Source organism: Strongylocentrotus purpuratus, unplaced genomic scaffold, assembly GCF_000002235.5.
Source record: "Strongylocentrotus purpuratus isolate Spur 01 unplaced genomic scaffold, Spur_5.0 spur5_scaffold_9, whole genome shotgun sequence".
NCBI classification, from domain to species: Eukaryota; Metazoa; Echinodermata; class Echinoidea; order Camarodonta; family Strongylocentrotidae; genus Strongylocentrotus; species Strongylocentrotus purpuratus.
In genome coordinates this window covers 3,391,977-3,414,034 of record NW_022145615.1, presented here as the reverse complement: position 1 = coordinate 3,414,034, position 22,058 = coordinate 3,391,977, and the positions used below count along the sequence as shown (strand labels likewise).

At 38.3% G+C, this 22,058-nt stretch overlaps 1 protein-coding gene across 1 annotated transcript in view; it reads left to right on the top strand.

The window, feature by feature from the left end:
• Window positions 1-22,058, top strand: part of LOC581006 (aquaporin-3) — a 47,223-nt gene that overhangs the window by 12,475 nt on the left and 12,690 nt on the right. The gene's annotated exons all lie outside the window — the stretch shown is intronic.

The window sequence follows — 22,058 nt, the reverse complement described above, 5'->3', positions numbered from 1 at the left end:
GATTTCGATCGTCAACTACCAATGATAGCCTGCATGTTCACAGGTGACTTTGGCGCCCAAAATACATTCACTGGTTCAATCACCATGATCACAAGCGTAGCTTTTTGTCGTGCTCTATTTATATATATGGGTTAAGGTTTGATTGTGGTTTACTTTAGGTTAGGTTTAGGGTAAGAGTTAGTGTTAGGGTTGCAGTTATGGTTAGGTAGTGATTGGACCAGGTTTAAAGTTAGGAATTCGACTAGTGTTAGGAATTAACACTGTAGCAATGGTAGCTGGTGCATGTTTCGTACAATTGACCGTGGGAATATCCAGCTGCCCTCGGCAATTGCAATCTTTGAAGGATATGTATTTTTGTGTTCACTTCTCAATCTTGCAACCTTTGCTCTCTCAAACCAACCTATAAAGACCAAACAATTCTACCGCTTCTTTAATGACCTGTGGTTGTTACACAAATAAATACAGTTCATCGCCTAGCCAGCCACTTGTGTAATTTTTGACACCATAAACTTGGTAATGATTTTGTCCCGGGTGTCTGTCGAAGGTCGCAAATATCTGCTACCAGTAACGCATGTTCCATGATATTTTTGGCATAAAGAAAACAGAAAGTTCGATTATGAGCCACTTTTTTTCTCAATATTTTGAAAATGATTTGTCTGGATTCATGTTGTTTCTATCTCTTTACGTATATGCCATTGAAATGGGTTCATTAAAAGCAGAAATGTAAACTTTCTCTAGACATTTTATTCACTAGCACAGTTTCAAAGGTTGATTTTTAAGTAAACAATGACAATTTTTGAACCAATAGCAGATCGTATAAGTGTAGGTTTTATTCCAATTAAAACAAAAAAGGAGAATGAAATAAAGATAAATTGGGACGTCCTTGAACCATTTGTCGTCAACACCTTTATGGAGAGCTAACAAAATAATAATCTTGGTCGTCATAGTAACAGCACCAAGCGAGTGAACGAATCTGGAGTGTTTACTCTAAGATGGGGAAAGTGCAACAAAATTTCTGAATAAACGCTCAACCAAAAACAGTCCGGGATATCTATGAATAATGCACATATTTGACGTAGACAAATACACATTTTCCGCTGCGTGATCACAACTCTGGTCATAAATTGAGTCCTAACTAAGTATAAAGAGCAGCTGGAGAATGGGTAAATATTGGCTAGAGCATGTCATAAAATATAGCCCAAGGCTCTTCCAATTTCATCATCGTTTTTATGTTTAGTAGCGGTACATTGATACAAACGACACATGGCTCTGTTAGAAATATAAAACTTTTTGTCATGTTGTCATTTATTTATTTATAGTTACACTTCTTTTTAGACTTAGTTGTCACCCTGCGACAATTACCCTTGGATCCGCCATCAGTATTCAACATATTCCTATAGTATTCAGTGGAAGATCAGGGGTACATGCAGGGGTGAGAGCCTAGTGAAAATAAAAAATTGGCCTTTTGGACATTTTTCACATTTAGTGTCACCCCTTCCCGATTCAACCACTGGATTGCATCTTATGTCATTCTCAATATTTAGCCGCCCCATTATCTCACCATGAAGACCTTTTTGAGGGCGTTTGGACTAGGTAACACATTCACGCACCTGCTAGGAACCCAATGGAGTAGCTACCTGAGGCACGTGCCCCTCCCCCCCCCCCCCCCACCAACAAGTTCTTTGACATGAGCACGTTGAAATTGTATAAATGCACCATGCATGGTTGCCCTGTTTTCATGCTTGTACACCTAGCCAGGTTTGATGAAGCACGTTCGTACTACTTAGAGGTCATTTATGTAATTTTTTACAGGTGCAGTCAAGAAAGAGTTACAAGCGAGAAAGAAAAATAATCAAACGGGACGGTATGATAGAGGTGGGAGAGGTTTTTCCCTATAAATCAGTAAAGGCAACACATTTGAGATGAATATTCTTCCTTCACCCCCCCCCCCCGCCCGCTCCCCACGTCAAAACCGTATCTTCATGATCTTCAGTATCTTTAGTCCATCCCATCTGGAAAAGGGATATATTTTCTACATTGCAGTAATGAGCTTGTCGCTTTTCACTTACATATTCCTGTTCTTGTCACAGACTTGAATGAAATAGTCAATAAAGTGAAAAGGTGTATATGTTTCATCGGCTTGAATCAAAACCTGAATTTAGTCTGGTTAAATAAATGTTCAGCTTAAGTTTACTCTACTTTGTGGGACCCCTGTTTTGTGTTAGGATCAAAGTATCATGTTAACGCGGTAATGTATGCCATACCTTATTAGACCCTACACCCTATTGCTTTCTTGGAATGCCCACATGCATTGGCGTTGCCACAAACACCACCAGTAGCAGCGGAAAGGGAACATGAACTTAACGTTATTTTTGTCTCCCAGTACATACACGAATGTCAAAGATGTATGGTTAGAATTAAAGTTTGGTATTTTGTTTCTAGTGAGGTTAAAAAGGTTTGGATTAGGTCCAGGGTTGGAGTTCGGATTTTGTTCTCGGTGTTGCCACCAACACACGTGCGTAGGACCTTTTCTTTAGGGGGGAGTTGGGGGGAGGGGGCGCGCTATGGATCACTGTCCACGATTATTTTACAAACAAACACACAAGCCAATCAACAACCAAAAAAACAAACAAACCATAAACAATGATTTAAAGCGATTTCGTATCCATCATCGAGACATAACGACATAACCTCCCCCCCCCCCCCCATCCTCTCAAAAATTGTTTTGCAGCGTGTATTCAACGTTTGTGAATCTTTAGATATTCATGAACTATTGATAGTTGCGCATTTTAAAGATTTTCATTCATGAAATCTGTCAAAAACTTAGCGTCATAGTCAAACATTGGCTCTGATGATTTTTGTCGTTCTTTGATTATATTCGACCGCTCCTAATGGAACTTCAGTAAAAAAAACTATAGGAAGAGCAAACAGCCTGATAATCGCAGATTAACCTGCTGCAAAAACAATCGTTTCCTTAAAACAGTTTGTTGTCTCCCTTTGCTCCTGTGACCATGCTGATCACTATACTTAGCTTATAGAAGAGACAGAACCCGAATATACGCTTTCATTTTGAATAGAATTTGCAAGATTTTGAGTCGAGAGGCACGGGTGGTATAGATTTGTGTAAGCTTTGTGGCTTATAACGACGCTATTTGGAGGGTATTTACCAAAAAATAGGGGACGAATATGGATTAAACGCTAGACGTCAGCGTAATTGTGATTTTAACGATTGCCAGTTCAGCAGGGCTACGATTCTGGGGGAACTAGGGGCGCAACCGCCTATACCCTCCCCTCCCCCACTTTTTATTAACCCAACGCGGCATTTGTTAATTATACAGAAGGTAAATACGCCCCTCTCAAATTTTAGACGCAAATGGCCCTTCTCAAAGTCGGATGATCTTTATTTGTATTAATTTATTTTGCATGGCAGATTGTTTTTCTTCGGAATAGCCCCCCCCCCTCCCCTCCCACACGCACACACACTCACTTTAAGAATTCTGTGTGCTCTCCTGATACTGCTCCATGTCTAAATTGTTTTGATGTCAGGGATTGCCTTCCTTTCAAACACGTTTACTCATCTGTTTTAAAGATTATTTCCCCTAGCCCATTATGCACAATCCCACGAGTCCTAGGCCAAGCACAAACGAGAGGCAGTCGTTATTATAGTGTTTAAAATCTAGCAAAATGAAGTCCTGAATAAACCTTTTATTGTTCATAATGCTCATTCTTTTTTTTAAATATCAGTTGTCAAGTTTTCTCATTCTGCTTCATTTTTGTTTTACAAGTAATTTTGATGATTCTCTCTTCATCTCGTTCAGAGAGTATCATTATCTACCTGTTGTATTCACACCCGTTACGGATCACTCCTGTCATGTAGTTAATGATCCCTTCTGTGGCAAAAAATAACAAATAATTCCAAGATCTTTTATTGTAAGGATGATGATGTATGTTATGATCATTAATTTTATTAAGCAGCTGTGCCCATCGGCGGTATAATGGACTGATAAACATATGCAAAATACAGTCCCCTGACACGCTTGATGTAGGAGAGGGGGGGGGGGGGGGGGGGAGGGGGGGGGGGCTAGTCATCTCACCTCTCATTGGAACTGGAGTTTAATCCACTCCAAAGTATAGTGGATGAATCACTCTTTTGGAATAGAATTGCCTCTACTTCGAAGTGCTCGCAAAGATGGATGTCCATATCTATAAATTCGGAGAATATATATACAAAATACACGAGAAGGCGGCTATTTTAACAAAAGCTTTCTTTTTTCTCCTTTTTTGTTTTTGTTTCGAGGAGGGGGGGGGGGCTATTTTCAGTTTTTGTTGATCTCTTATTAAATAAGGACATGCTTTATTTTTAATCTCAATATAATCCATGATCCCCAAATTTGTTTTACTCCTATTTTCTAATTATAGGCTAATAATAGATACCTGGATGCGTAGGTAATGATCATCATATTCAACGCCAATTTTAATTGTAGCTCCTACATAGTGAGAAATACATTAATGTGCGTGGCATATAGTTTCCCATCACCCCTCAAAATTAGCACTTTCCATTTATTATTCATACTATCCGCAGGCACATTGGGAAAAGTAATGTCGTTACCAGTCGACAAAATTATATTCCAGTAATTGGAGAGGTTTGTGAAAGAATGGCAAGGTGCGGACACATACAAGTAAGGGATATTTGGATATCTCTACCCAGTTCATATACAAAATGTAGACGGCAAAATTATGCTAGCCTTTTTTTTCCTTCTTCATTTTGCGTCTTTGCTAAATGTACTTTATACAAATTAAAAAAAGATAAAAGTAAAGTTAAACTGCTCTTTTAACAAACAAAACGGTCATCTTTTTGTTAGAACTTGATCAATCGATGTAGTTTTTAAGCTTTAAGCAAAATATTTTTAAAAAAAGAACGAAGTTCAATAACTGTTTTATTTCTCCGAAAGCGGTCGAGGCAAATCCTGATAGTATGTTACAATCTAGAGTAGATGTATTATGTAGAGAAGCACATCATACTATACACCAATATTCCGCACAAGTAGAGCTTCTTCTTCTTCTTCTTCTTCTTCTTCTTCTTCTTCTTCTTCTTCTTCTTCAATCTCCTCTTCTCCTCTTCTCCTCCTCCTCCTCCTCCTGCTCCTCTTCCTCCTCCTCCCCTCCTCCTCCTCCTCCTCGTCGTCCTCCTCTTTAAACAAATCCTTCTTCTTCGTCTTCTTTTTTTTTTTTCTTCTTCTTCTTCTCTCCTTATTCTTAAACTCCTTCTCCTTGTGTCCTTCTTCTTCTCTGTCACTTTATTGTCCTTCTCCTCCTCTTCCTCCTCCTCTTTAAACAAATTCCTTCTTCTTTTTCTTCTTCTTCTCCCCCTCCTTCTTAAACTTATTATCCGTGTGTCATTCCTTTCTCTTCCACTTTATTGCCCTCTTCCTCCTCCTCCCCCGTAGGAGAAGTATAATTATGGATGGCAAATTAATCAAGTTTTTTGTTGCGTATTATGTACAATTTATTGGAAGAAGAATACATTCCTGATTAAAGATTAAAACACTTTTCTCTCTTTCTGTCTATTTCTCTCTTTCTCTCTCTCTGTTTCCAAGATTCAACCAAAGGAAAATGTAGTTTTTAACTGCTAAAAGAGTGTAGTTCATAAAATTCCACATTATGCTTAGATTTATCGCCTGTGGACTTTTTTGTTTTGGAAACAGGTAAAGTGATCGCTGTATGCTCCAGTAAAACGTGGAGTAGGGAAGGTATATCCTTTGCCGACAGCAGTCGACCTTTGTGTGAAAGGATCTACTTAACATGTTCCAATCTTATAGATCGACGGAGATTTATAGGAACATACGTTATAAAAGGAAATATATATCGGAATCTTATTTCAGATGTAATATGAATAAAATAACAGCGTGTCAAGTCACATTGGGCTTGTAACACGACCGCAGAGACTTTCGAGAAACCAACCTTAGGAAATTCCAGTAGCCTTTTGCATCACCCTTTCCCTTGCCACTTGATAAAGAATGGCAATCGCACTACTGCATTTGGTAGTGTGTTTCCAGCCATTGATGGTACTTGCGTCGTGGGGTGGGGCGGGGGGCAGCGTCTGAAATGGGATGAAAGGCGACAGGAATTATCCATAGATAGAGGGGAGGGTGAGGAAGGAATGTATCACCCTTTTTTTAAAACACTGTCCTGAAATAATGTGTGATCATGCTTTGTGATATGTTATCAGGGAGGTGAGACTTTAAACCAAGGATTGTTGTAATCGCACTGAAATCTATTGCATTGCACTTCAAAAGATACTAAATGTATCAACGCAGAAAATGGGTATGCATGAGGTGTTCATTAGGTAGTGTGTTTGCAGTATAGTGGGGGTGGCGGCGCGTCTGACATAGGATGAAAAGCGACAAGAATTAGCCGTATATAGAATGAGGGAGGATAAGGGAGGCTTGTATCACCCTCTTTTAAAAATTCACTTCCCCTATCTCTTATCCCCCCTCTGTCTCTCTATTTCTCTCTCTCTCTCTTTCTCTCTCTCTCTCTCTCATTCTCTCTCGCTCTAATGCTCTCTCACTCTCTCTCTCTCTCTCTCTCTCTCTCACTCTCTCTCTCTCTCTCTCTCTCTTTATTCTTCCACTATTCGATTTGATTGAGGGGGTACATCCCCTATGCCCCCTTAGCTGGACCACCAAAGATCCTTTAAATTAAGATTCGAGTAGCATAGTATGGAATGAGTTCTCAAACGTTTAAGCTGAATAAAATATTACAGGGGCTCGATAAAAGGTATTGTCATACAGTGTCATGGAAATGGATATAGGTGCTACTGTGACAATTAAGTAATGTCAAGAGCTAGACTGTTAATTCAAAGACCATGTGCGTGAGAACATCTTTGAAGAGTTCACACGTATAATACATCGTTATTCAACGTTATTTACTGGGAAATCTTTTATCCAAGGTACTTCCTAGCTTGATCCTCACCTTGTCCTGGTTGATAGTCGTTTTACATTCTAGGAACATCCCTGGGAAATCCGAGGAAGCAAATTCCTTTCGTCTGGAGACGATTTTAAAGATTGCATGGCAGAAAGTGGCCGGAAATCTCCCGCCAAAATGTTTATCAGGATTGGATGCATAGAGACCCCGGGAAGGATGCATGCATCCAGAGGCTAATAGTCTCAGGGGGCCCCTGTTTTCAAAGCCCGGAGGATGGAGAAGCTTTAGGATGATGATAAATGTTTCTGGCACGATTTATTGATGCTCTGCATGTTTGTGTGTGCGATGGTATGCGCGAGCAATCCAGGCTATACTAAAATAAACATGACTGTATTATTATTCGCCGCCGCATTCGAATGCGTGTACATTAACATGGTTATCATTGCAGAAAGATGAATTCTAATTGATGCAATTAGTTTAACTTGACGTTCTTTTGTCCACCTCTGAATAGAAAGTGAGGGCACTTATATAGAGGATTTAAATACGATCGAGATATAAGTTCGTGAACTGCGGGGTTATTTTTTAAATCATTTTTTTTTTTTTTTACAATGAAGTGTACTCCGCATATTGTACACTTCTGTTTCTTATAACATTATAGATGAATTAGCACTCATTTACACGTTATATTTATTAAAAAACGCCACGGTTTGCCGCTTTATATCTGATCGAGCCTTTACTTTTATCGTTGAATCCCCCCCCCCCCACCCCCACTTCACTGTTTGGAATTCGACTAAGATGATTCGAAATAGGCTTTTAAAAACAAGACGTCTCGGCGTAGCCAACATAATGTAGAGCCAGTGTACGCCCACTTTAGGTAACCCTGGAAAATCTACACTTGCACATTATTTTCTGAAATCATACGCCTCTGTTCCCCCAATATTACGTCTGCTTGGACAGGTCTGTTTTCCACAAGTTTATGTCAACACACACGACATCAGCTTTATATGTGACCTTTCACAATTTGGCAAGGTGGAGCGCATCCATGAGTTTGTTTTCAGTTAAGTAACATTGTGAACCGCCGGTATGACATAAAGGGATGACTGTACACCATGTTCAAGGCGACTCGCTATCAATATAGATGGAAATGTACTGTTTTTATAACTGAGCGAGGCAAAATCAAGCGCCATTACTTAATATTTCGGTCTCCATCCATGCAATTTAGGTCTCCCTTTTATTCATTAAGTCAGTTTAACATCAACATTTATGTGATCCTCGAACGGACGTTAGGCGGACTATATATTATTCCGGGAACATGATTTATTTATGACAACGGAAATTTAATTCACTTTATCTCCGTCGCTATCATAACAGTTGCCCATTCATAAATTGTGGGTCTTAATATAGAAGCCGGGATGTTTTTCGACTTATTGATAGGAGTAACAGCATTTAATGAAAGTTCTTGTGGGGTTATTTTTACATCCTCAGTAATGAAAATGCTTGGTCGTAGGCACTATACTGGTTTTGTATACACACAGATCAGGTTTGTTTTGTTGGGATTATTATAAGCGTCCACATACATAGACTATTCAAGAATGAATAAAAGGGTAAAGACTAGGTTTGAGCAAATCGTTTAATAATGATGATGATAATGACAGTATGGCATAAAAATTAATGTATAACATATACCGCAAACATATCTCTGTGCGCTGCAAGAAAGAGAAAGGAAATCGGATTGTGTATAAAACAGTTTCTTCGAGGCGATCTGGACATCTACATGTAATATAAGATAATAAAAACATACTTAAGTTCATGATAATGGCTATTTCATGACTTTCACTGTTCATTAATGCGGAATTAGAAGTATCACAGCATAAAGGAAATGAAATGTGATCGTGTTAATTGTTCGGATAGAAGTCTCGGCAAACTTTCTATTAATACAGTTAAGTACCTTGCCAACACATAATATACACAGTAACCGTGTATACATGTAGAAAACAAAACCTTATTCATATTTCGACACGCCAATAACTCTTCACCTAATTTTATTATACCTCGTCAGTCCAATGAAGGAGAACAAGAATTAGCATAATTATTGTATTGTATTGTGAATAGCCCGCTATTTCGGTCAACCTTACGTAAAAGAAATCGACGACATCTTAGGAATTGATTTAAGGGGTCTGGCCAATGCTGTCATGCCTTTTAACCCTCAAACCTCCATCCGGCCCCGATGTAGATGCAATGCAGCGTGATACCCCAGTCACATCAACCTAGCCAACAGCAGGCTGACAACTGACCGAACAAAATATTACATTACCCCAAATAGCCAAACTTCGATCGGTTTGCAGTAGATGTGGAGTAGGTTTGGCGGTGTAACCAGGTCCTTGGTTTATCGGAGGAATACGATTTATCCTTGAGAGGTTTTTCTTGGTGCTATTTCTGGAAGATTTCCAGAGAAAGGCTAATCAACCGAAACAATGGGATGACAAATTCTGTTTGCTGCAGAGGAAGGGCTTAAAAGGCTGATGACCTATTTTAGTTGATATTTGAAAAACCCGATAATAGAATCGTGGATTTTATATTTGTATTTCATTTGTATTTGTTTATCTTTTATTCATTGTGCAAAAATAGCAAATTGGCGAGGTGATTTATAAGTTTGGCAACGGATGTGATATTGGCAACTAGCATGCTGGAACATCCTTGTAAACCATTGGCATATTTGCAAGATTACCGAGAGTCCTTTTTCAGGACTCCTCAATCCCACTATCTCTCACATGGTGCACCCGCAAGCCTACTGTATGTTAAATAGTACGTGCCTTGTTGTGATTATTTCATCTTTTGATCATATTTGTACTCTCCTCATCTGATCTACGGTATTCAGGGGCGTCGCCATTGGTATTCTTTCTCTCTCTCTCTCTCTCTCTCTATTCTGTCTCCTTCCCTCTCTATCCCTTCACTCCGTATAAATATATATATATATGCCTATCTTTTCCTCTACTTATCTCTATCTCTCTCCCTCTTTCTCTCTATCTCTATCTCTCTCTCTCTCTCTCTCTCCCTCTGTCCCCCGCCTCTCTGTCTCTCTCCATTCATTCTTCCCCTGTATATCTCTCTCCTCTGTATTAATCTTTCTCTCTCTCTTTCTCTCTCTTTCTCTCTCTTTTCTCGTCGAACTTTTGTTTGAATCATGCTTCTCTTCCAGGCTACACACCCTGTATAAATACAATTACCTTTGAATGTTAATCTAACAAGCGTGCAGAGCTGATAAATACAACTCTCACTTTTCTCCTCTCATGTTCATGTTCTTGCTATGAATAATCCCACCCTATGGACAAGATTTATTGAACGGAAACCTTCAGGTCCATCTTATTCTCCTTCTAAAAACTTCATTGGCGGATCCAGGAATCGTTGGCTAGAGTAGGGGGAGGGGGAACATGAGGGGGGAGGGGGTACGATACCGGACATTCTCTGAAGGCCAAAAAAGGGGCACATTTTCTTCATGTACAGTACCTATTACCTACTTAAGATAACCCAGATAGAAGTTTGCTGGAAGGGGCAAGTACCTCCACGCGTCCCCCTTCTTTATACGCCATCAGTCTTTTTAACGTCCCTGGAAAAGAGCCTCTGAATTCACTGCAAGATCTGGGCACCAGATTTGCCCATATTTCATAGAAGCATCCTTCCTATTATATCCCTTAGCCGCCGGTTTCATAATCTAGTTAAGGGTGTTTGCTGTAATCCTTTATATCTGCCGAAATTATATCAGTTGTTTAAAATATGGACACTATCCGTTATGCCCTCGCTCGATGTTCTACTAAACTATAATAAATTTTAAATTTCATTTATTGAATCTGTTCAGCTTTAAAACCCAGTCTTTTTACGGTCTGGTACAGATTTTCAGTTTGAACACCCTTCACATTACAATCTTTACATTATTTTCATCGAGTTTCAAACAATTCTTCACAGTAGCCTTACATTACAGTCCTCTGATAGGATTAACCAATAGCCACCAAGCTCCTTACGTCATTTGGCACAACAACGTGTTATCAAATACGGAGAAAGAGGGTTGGAAATTGATTATTACGATGTTTTAATGGTCACATTTCAGTGCATACATGGTCAAGTAAAGCTGATTTACTTCCAAGTTAGAAAGAATTGAATTATGCAGAAGAAGAACAACATTTTTAGATTCATCATGTAGTTTTTTATAGGTGTTGTCATTGTTTTTCCTATAGATGTATTGTATCACTAATTTTCTTTGATGTGAAATGGTGAGTTTATTTCTCTCTCATGGTATGAAACTGCGTCGCATTTATTCAGAAGTACAGAGCCCCGTTATGATATAAAGCAGTGGCTAAAAAGCAGGTTAGATTATTTTGTGTGTATCACTAACATATACATACAGTCACCCAAAGTTGATAAAGCACAAATAGCTATAATAACCCCATTAGGACATTTAAATGTTTACAGAGTCAAATTCAATATCTTTGCAAATAAATGGAAATGTTGACTCCTAGAGATGGCTGCTATTCCATTAGGGCGATTGTACAATGCTGAGTAAATATATTGAGGGTAAATATTCCATAGTTCATTGATTGTGTAGTTCGACTTTGCTTCAGATTAAAGTCACGTTTGGGGAGGATAAAAGCAACAGTATAAATATAATCAACCCTCATTTGGTAATATTATTTACAAAGTATATATATTACCGTGTGTAAATAGGTGTGATATCACTGATATGTGCCACATACACACACACACACGCACTCTCTCTCTCTCTCTCTCTCTCTCTTTCTTTCTCTCTCTCTCTCTCTCTTACTCTCTCTCTCTCTTTATCTCTCTCTCTCACACACACACACACACTTTCTCTCTCTTTCTCCCTCTCCTCGTTTCTGTCTCCCTATAGTCATGATGATGATGATGATGATACAAACAACAACAACAATAATAATAGTCATGATAATCATGATAATAATGATAATAATATTAATAATTATAATGATAGTTATAATAATGAAATAGTGATAATGATGATGCTGATAATAATAATAATAATAATAGCTCTATCTCCCTACCTTCTGTATTTTTCATTTTAAAAACATATACGTACATGTTTCGCAAAACAAGGAAAGTATGCTGGCTTTACCGAGATAGTTATAATCAAGGAATCTTCTATACCTGTGTTATCACTCATACATATGAACATGACTTGTATCCCATGAAAACAACACAGAATTTTCCCTAACCTGTGTCGCATAGCAAGGGGGAAGCATAAATCATCTTGCTCATGATAGCTCATATTGGAGATAATATCCCTCGTATCAGCTGGAGAGGAATCTAATTTAATATCAAGAAGGTGTTTTTATTACCCAACTCGTTCTGGAAAAACAGAAGGCCCGCGAGCGAGTGGGAGAGGTACCGCCTGGCGCCCGCCGGGCCCCCAGCCCGCTATACCCATGGCACGCTTTGGCGCCACAAGCATCTCATACCATCAACTTATCTACTTAGCTGTTGGGAATAGGTATTACTCTAATCAACATATAGCTTCTACCTAACTAACATTCCTGTTCCTAGATGTAATTCATGGAAACCGTATTGGCATGTCTATATGAGCGTACGACATACTGTATGATTAATGTGACTGTGTTTACCATATTGCCTGTCATTACAGAGTAGTTTGTTATTTCATGTGCATACGAAAATATAAAGGGAGTGTACGTTTATCTCTTTTTTTCAAAGTCTTTTTTCCATTAAGGCATCATTCATTTGGTATGGGTCAGCATTGTAACCTAGCAAGAAACAACCATGCGAGAATTCTTTAATAAAAATACAATTTGTAAAAAAAACCTTGCCCAGGCGTCAGTAGTAATAAACGAGTCTATAACAAATCAATCTGACCAATTGCATACGAAAGCATAACTACACAATGCAATGTAGCGCCATAAAACAGATAAAATGTAGGGGAGGGGCAAGTTTTGTACTTTTTTTTATTACAAGGTAATGCTTATAAAGCTAATTAGATAACGATTAAACACACTTATTAGAGAATGATTAAAAATAATATGAGAACAACTTCAAATATATCCTTTCTGAAAAATGTTATTTGTAGGACCTTACAGATACTGAAGTTCTGTTTTGTTAACAAGGACAAATTTCGAACCAAAAAATTGCTACATGGCAATGGCAATTTTGGCTTTTTAAATAAATGACACGACCTTTATCAATTGGCAACAGCGATTTATTAGCAGCTGCATGGCTTAATACTCATATTCTTTGACAGTGCACTGTACTTTATATGACCTTAAAAAAAATGTTATGATTCTCAGCATGAGATATAGATGCATTGTTATTTGTTTCATAGGACATGAAATGCCACACCCCAAAATTACGAGCTCGAACAGTAATAATGGGCGGAGGCACACCGACATTCCCTTTGTGTGCCTGCAGTCTTGTATACGTTCCACTCCTTATAAAGCTCACCGTTATATTAATTATTTCTTTGCCAAGTCAGGATATTAAATTGTCCTTAAGCGACAGGGCTGATTTCTTAATTCTTTCTTTGTGAAATGAGACACAAAAAGGCCGCCAGTAAGGTTTTAATGATACTTTATCCACCAACGCGAGCGAGCTAGGCACTACCACCCTGACTACGCACAGGCTCGTGATTCGGTCACCTTATTGGCTCTGTAAATAATACCAAAATAAATAAGCAAAGCTTGTCACAAACGTATCGTATGTTTATATATCATGATGATGGGCACCAATATAGGTATTCATCGTCAGATTGAATACAATATCATACTTTTGCAGGAATCATATACATGACAGGATGACAGAATAAAGCTCTATGAAGTATATACGCCCTGTTTGTAAATCACGGAATCACCCCCCCCCCCCCCCCCCCCCCCCCCCCCCCCCCCCCCCCCCTCCCCTCCTCAACCATCCCGCATACCGGACAATCATGACAATATAGGCCTGGTGATAAAGTTTTAATTGACTTACGTAACAGAGGTGTGATATGTAGTGCCAAATTGTGAAAAGGGTTCAAGAATCGTAAAATACCTAGGCCTACGTCTTTTTTCTATATGGACAAAATGTATGTAGCGCCTAACAAATTTAATCTTGAAAATTAATTAAATAATGATAGATATGTCATAAGCATTGATGTACTTTCAATAAATTGTATAAAATCACTGGTGGCTGTAAAAAAAAAATCTTTCTCTAACCTTCAATGATACAATTGTGAACAATCACGTGCTATTTTTTGAAAATCTGTTTTTAAAGATACATTACTTACTGCCACACTTTTTCATTTTATCAGTTTTGTTTCGGTTTGTTATTTGATTATGGTAATGTCATGTTGTCGAACATTTGGAATCAGCTCAATTTACGACTGGTTGAAGTTTAAGTATTGTGTATTGTGAGCAAAAAATTAAGAGCAATTTTATTAATCGTATTCAGTGCAGCAACAGCAATATACTGTGTAAAATCTCAAAAGATAACTGTGTAGATGAATTTAAGTAAGATAATTGATCATGCTGACAAAACCTTTAAAAATATAATTACAAATTCACCAAACAGCGCGATAAAACAATAGAACAAACCATCACACTGTCAAGTTCACCTAATGTAGGATAAGGTAACAGCAGTCCAAGAGAGGGAGAGAGAAACAGGAAATACTGAAATATTATTGATAGTGTTGAAAGGCGAAACAACTGGACTGAAGAGATTAAGAGGAGGGTTATCTAATTCGATGTGATCGTTATACAACAGTTGTTCTCCCTTCCCGGTGTTAGACCGACCGAGATGCCATCCCGTAAAAATGTCAGCTATTTTCTCCATCTCTTATAAAATATTGATGCAGGGTACGGGAGAAGACCGACGGGAGACCGTGAAAGCCTGACCCCCAAACCGATGTTGCTATCTTTAGTCGTATAGTTTGGTTGATTGTTTGATTGTTTGTTTGTTTGTTTGTTTGTGGAGTTGTCAGGTTATCCAGGGTGTTTTTTTTTATCTTTTAAGATACAATATAACCTTTTCTTGTAAAGCTTTTTCCTTATTGTGCGTCACGATGATAATAATGATGATGAAGGGTAATAAATAAATATATTATATCATGAACATCCTTAATCAGCATGTTTGGAAACTGAACATTTGATGGGCAATGAAAGGTATAAAGAAGAGCAAAAGTCTAAAATCAAAAGATAGAAGGGCTGAGGAAATCATGTCATCTTTTAATCGATGTATTTTATGGGATATCTCACTTTTTCTAATCTTCCCTATATTTTAGAAGCATACTTTAGGCAGTCTAAATGGTAGGTTTTAATGCCTTACGATTCAAGACGCAGCTCCTGAAAAGATTTTCGCTCGATAATTAATATGCTGTAGTGTTCGGCAGTAATTGAGATAATTTGATTCCATTTAATTAGGTGTGACATAGATTGTGAGTATTGAGACCGCATTACATTTTCTGTTCTCCGTAATTTTGCCCCTCTCCCCCCCCCCCCCCCCCCCCTTTCTCTCTCTCTCTCTCTCTCTCTCTACATTTCTTCTATATATTTCTCTCCTTATTCTCTCATTGTTTTCTTATTTCACTGTCTCTCTTTCTGTCGTACATCATTCATTACCTCAAGGTCAATCATTTTTAACCGAAAAACACTCAATTTAAACTGCATTTAGCTTCCCGCTCCCGCCATAATTACAATCGGTATACCGTCTTCTTTTTAATTGTGACCGCCATATCTAATTTTTGATTGATCGTGAAGTATGAAATAAGTATAGTTAACAGTATACAGTATAAACACAAATTAAGAATTAAACTCAAAACCATGCAACCAACAGTCGCTTGTTATTTTAATTCTGACTATACGCTTATAGATGTTACGTGTATAATTCAAGATGCTCATCAGCATTCGTCTATAAGCAAAACAAAAATAGTAAAAACTCTAAGAGACCAAGCATGTCTAACGCCTTTAGCATAAAGAATGAGAGCTATAATTTTAAGATAACACTGTCTATTTGTGTTACTGTACTTACGTTTCATCTGCTGCTTAATCAATCAAAGGCAAATGTATAAAATGTGCATTCAAACGTTGAATGCACATTCTATACATCTGCCATTGTTTTACTCTACTTTACATTATCAAATAAAGACACTTACACAATCAAAGTTACTTGAATACCATACCATGATGGAAGTTTGTATTAAAAAGGAAAAAGGTTCCAATATGAAATATGAAAGAAGATTGTAATTTCTTTATTAATTTAATCATGGTTAAATACATTTTGTTTGCCGCAATCAATGTGGAAGAGATTTGAATGTGGAGGAGAATCTTCTACGAATATTAATGTTTATCTGAGTTCGTAGTCATGAAGAAAGATTTTGAGAGAACCTGACCTAACTTCGTTTAAATGAAGGCAGAAAAATATAAACAGAAGGACGAAAGTTTGAAATAAATAAGACCAATGCTTAGATTAGAAAGTTGTTGAAATATGAGGTCACGACAGCTAGGCAAATCTCAAATTGGCAATATTGTCAGTGGATTGTGACGGATAACTCTCCCGTTTGTCGTGAACATAAATATCACTAATTTCTGTAATGTATATGGTTCCAAATCATTTATCGTAGGGTATATGGGTTATTATTGAATCAACAAAATATGAACAAACGCAACGTGGTAAAATTACACTTACAGGAAAAAACTCTCTTAAGATTTTACATACAGGAGACTGCTTTTTATGCATTGCTAGCCCATGATCAACTTCCCTCCCTCAACTTTCTTTTACACCTTTTTCAATTAAAGGTAAAGACCAGTTTTTTGGAAACCCCCCACTTTCAAAAAATGAAGTGGAAGTTCCTATTGACTAATACGTTATCATACAAATTTTACCGAGAAACCGCCTACTAATTGATATAAGTTTGGTAAATGATTATATCTATTTGGACCTGATAGATATTGCGCACGTGTCGCGTAGTCCCATATACATCTTTCTGTGTACAGTGCTTGTAACTTTACCAAGACTGGGCCAAATTTCTTATCATGTTGTTGATTCCAGAACCTTGCAGTACACACCAATACTTATATGCTAGATGGTCAAGCTTTTCTGATCGATTCCACAACGTTTCTTTCACAATGTAATCGCATGACCATAACTGGTCCTATATCTTTAAACGGTTTCTACCAAACCATTCAACTGATATCATGACACGTATGGTCTTTAAAGCCTCTCTAAAGTGTTGGGAGCCCAACAAATTTGATGAAAAACATACACTTCAATTGTATATTCGAAGTGAAAGAGGATGTCATTTCAAACTGACTTCTGCAAGGATTTTCGGAATAAATGTTTTTGAAGACGAATTGTGATGAAAGAATACAAAATTTATATTTTCTGCTTACAACACAAAACTCAAGTTTTTTAGTTTTTCATCAATATTCGTCTTCAAACACATATGTGTTATATGACATCCTCTTTCACATCATTACACAATTTGAGTGAAATTTTGCCATCAATTATTTTGTTAGCGAATGTGGGGTTCCCAACACTTCAAAGGGGCTTTAACGTTCGGTTTAAGTTTCGTTCGATTCTAAGATTTTCTTCCTGTTATCATGATAAGCTCGAGATTACCTTTAAATCAATTCTCCTTCATGAATGTCGGTACAGAGGTAGTATCTTCTAATAAAGAACACGAAGAATATTGAGATGCACACATTTCGGAACGCTTTTCTTCCGATCGTGCGTGATAACTCTCTGCGACGCGTTTCGCCAATCTTGCACGCTTGAACAAGCAATATCAGCTACGAGAGTGGCTTGGTGGGGCTCAGCGAATATATTTTGAATAGTCTTTTAACGCAGACACTCTTTTGATCAGGGCAGTATAAACAGGTAGGATTTGAATTGGGAAATGCTCCCCAAAACGCTTCCATGACAGTATTGTTTATAAAACTGTGTACAGCAGAAGGTGCTCACAATATACCTACCCGCAACTGAATATAAATACCTCAGGTTAACGTAAGGGGCTTTGCGTATGTACATGTAGACTATCTTGGGATTGGGCGTTGAAAAGAGATGTGTAATAATTATACAGAAATCCTTTTAATGGGTACCGTCGGTGTGGATGTTACACGATTAAGTACGAAGAAGTGACTTTTAAAATTATAATCATGATAATGGTGAATTCTTATATAGCTCTCATGTTCGTCATGCTCTGATGATTCTAGTACTCTTGTGCATTATAATTTTATGTAGGCTATTTCATCAGGAAGTATCGCTTACTTGACATGACGTAAAGTTTTGATAGGCAAAAGAATATACGTTGTAAAATAAGTGAAATGACCTAAAAATGAAGTGTATTTGGATAATTGCTAATGATGTATATTGGTATTTTACTTCCAGTATTTTGATTTTAATTGGAGATAAAGAATCATCTTTTTGTTCCTTCCTTTCGACACAAATATTCGTTGCACACCAACAATGTTGATACTTATCTGAATTTAAAGCTAACCCCACTTTGCATATAACGCCTCAAACAACCACGGCGTTGCAAAAGTATCTTGAATCAGATTATTAAGATCAAACCATCAAAACAATGTTTTTCTTCAACAGAAATTGAATCCTGAGCCCTATTATCAAGATTATATACTTGTACGCAATGTTGCTGACCGATTAGGAAAGTACACCGCACTTATCTTCTTGACCCATCTCAGCTGTTAGAAAGTCCGTAAACCGATTGTTCCTATTCCCCCGAGGGTTACAATTGGATTATACTTCATCACATTCAATGGTATATATATATTCGTGTTCTTGGTGAAAAAGTATGAGAATAATACCCCATTCACAGTGGCCTCAAACACCGCGACAGCAGCGGGACTGTCCCGCTGCTGTCGCGGTGTTGTCTTCAGTGTGAAGGCTCGGACCCGTTATAAACTATCGCGGGATAACACCGCCTCGCGATAACGCCGCGACAAACTATCGCTAGGTTCGCCTAGCTACAGCAGCGGGACAGTCCCGCTGCTGTCGCGGTGTTTACTCAGTGTGAAGGCTCTCCGCTATAACACCGCGACAAACACGTGTGATTTGTTTACTTACCTATCACTGACCTCTTTTCTCCAGCAATGGGGAACATAAAGTGAAATAGAAATAAAGTAACCAGTGGATTCAAATTGATTTTATTATTATGTAGATATTATAATTATCCAAATAAAAATATTTCACACTTCAAAAAATTAAAATATTCTGACTGGAAGCAATAAAAATGCTAGTTTTTTAAAAAGTAATATGATCGAGGATACAAAAAAGCAACTTGAAATGTTTACCTTTTGCAAGCTTGCCTCATCGAAAACCCCGCGCTGAAGTATTTCCGGTCATATCGGGGTCACTCGCGGGTCATGAGCCATGCATACACGGGAGGTAATAAAAATCACCCGCTGCAGCGTGAATGGGTACATGATATTTATCCCGCTGCTGCAGCGGGATAACTTTTCTACTGTGAATGCATTTGTAGCGGTGTTATGGCGGTGTCGCCGCTCCGCTACAACGCCGCTACAAATTTCAAAACCACTGTGAATGGGGTATAAGAGATAAAGATTTGAGTACAAGCGGAAGCTGGTGTGTATGCCCCTTACCCCCCTTCCCCCCCCCCCCCCCCCCCCCCCCGGGAAAATACTTCTTGCAATGGGTCTATTGTGCCCGGGGCTGCCAAAATATATTGCGCTCCCCCCCCCCCCCCCCTATATTGGATGTGCCACCATAACAGTGTGAATCCCGTGAGAAGATCTAACTGTTTCGAAATTCCTACTTAGGCATACCATTTTTTCTCAAATTGTTGTGAAAGCGCTCCTCAATCTTTATTACTTGCCCGTTCCTTCAAAGTATTAGATTGATTGTATTATTACCAACGCTCCTTCTCTCCCCTTTCCTTATTCTCTACAAGTCACTCTTTTTTTAATTTTTGTTTTTATTGTTGTATCTAAGTTGAGGGCTGCGGGCACGTCAAGCTACTTTGCTTATTTCTGTAGCCCTCCTGCATCTAATGTATGTTTTATAATTATGCATTCAGAATATTTGTTTAATTTCGTTTACTATCTATATAAAATTATATACACTTAAAATATTGTACCAAACCATATTATGTTCATGAAAATGTATGATGAAAAAAAGAAAAAAGATGCAGAAACCAATCAATCAAAATCAAATCAAATAAGAGCGTCAAAGTTGTGTGCAAGGTCATCAAGCTTTTTGAAAAATACAACTAATGTATTTATTTGAGCAAGGCCCTAAAACTTGCAAGCAGATGAATAGCTGCTCGATTATTTCTTCAGCGGCAATTATTCCAAAAATTAAGTACATCAAAGGTGGGTTCAGGATCACAAGAGGCTGGGGGGGGGGGGGCGTGTTGGAAATATTCATACCTTCAATCCAAAACCAATGGGAAGCTTAGCGTAGCCGAGAGAGGGGCTTGCAGGCATTTTTTTTCAGTGGCGGAGATGGTGATGGCGGCCGATTTGTTCCCTTCTTAGATCAACTCGTGTATTAATTACGCCTTGACATTTCAAGGTGAAGTGCTAAGCATAGCGAAATTTCAGGATTTCACCACCAACCTCTTCAATCGCCGTTAGTACATTAAAGAACTGTCACACTGCTGACCGACATGCATTTGTGAAGAGCGGATCCTAACGCGTGAGGCGAACAACTGACGCGGGTTCGTTAGCAGTCACGCGGTGCGATTCCTCGCTGGGCCATCGAGGGTTAGATGTTCGAATAAGATGTTTGATAATTAGCTAATTGATTCAATTTGGGGCTTGTTAACCGGACAGTGAGTTTTCTAGGAGTCAATGTCCAACTGTAGAGACCGGATAATGAAGTGGTACCTTCCGAGTGTATAAATCGGAAGTACAGTGCCAGGTTTTTAAAATTATTTGATAAGTCAGGGAGAGATTTAAAAAATATATTGTAAAGGCCGAGTAAAAAAAAACGCCGCGATTTTTAATAGATGTAAATGAAAGGCAACTGCCGCGACAAAAGTCCTGCGGGAATTTACTTAGCACTGTGTTAAAGATGTGAAGCGAAAAGAATAATAAGAAGAAAAAGCTCCGCCGCGGTTCCCTGAACAGGTCGTAAAGGTACTATGTCCCATTTGCAGGCCAACAAAAATGAAAACGTTTAATTCCAACGGCATTTGAAAGATAATACTAATTTAGTACGTTTTATGCTGCGCAAAGATTCAATCACTTTAATTTTGGCCATTACAAGAAGTGGGTCATTGATGTAGACAAATGCTTATGTACCCTTTACAGTTCATTTTATGTATGTTATTACCAAAGAAGAAAAAGCCAGTCAGTCACTCAATAGTGTCTGACAGTGAAGTCTAGCAAGTGAACTGCATAATTTGAAAATTAGGACACTGCTAACGTTTAAATTTCACAGATAAGACATACATGACATATTCATAATTCCTGCAAAGTTCTACAGAATTTGATGTTGGCTGCAAAAGGGACATAGTATCTTTAAGAACTCTATTAACAAGTCAGTCTGTGGATGAACATCCAGTTTAGGGAAATATCGTCTTGGGAGTGTCGTGGTCGAGTGGTTTAAGGCGCTTGACTTGGAGATGCGAAGGTCGAGGGTTCAAATCCCGACACGGCACTAATATCTTTGGCAAGATATTAGCCCGCACTTGCTACTCTCCACCCAGGTGTTCAATGGGTACCCGGTAGGATGCGACCGTCATTGTTGGTCAAACAGTTTTTGAGCGTCATGTAACGCCTGGCTGGAATGCTCCCCAGGGGAGTGAAGATTGTGCACACATTGTGTGCGGGCAAGCACCGAATCCAATGACTGGGGTAATAGTATTTTTGTAAAGCGCTTAGAGACATTTGTATTAAGCGCTATATACAAATTAAATATTGATATTATTATTATCGTCAAATAATAATGTTCTTTCTGATATTTATCAAAACTGTTTAAATAATGCCAGTTATACAAACGGGGCGTCATTTGATTGCATTTGATTATTTCCACGCTGATCAAGCATACAAGAGTAATTAGCCTAAACACTATCCAGAAATGAAAACTGTTCATTTTGCATTCACTGTCTTTATCTATGATGCCACTGTCACATGGTGCGTCAGAGACCA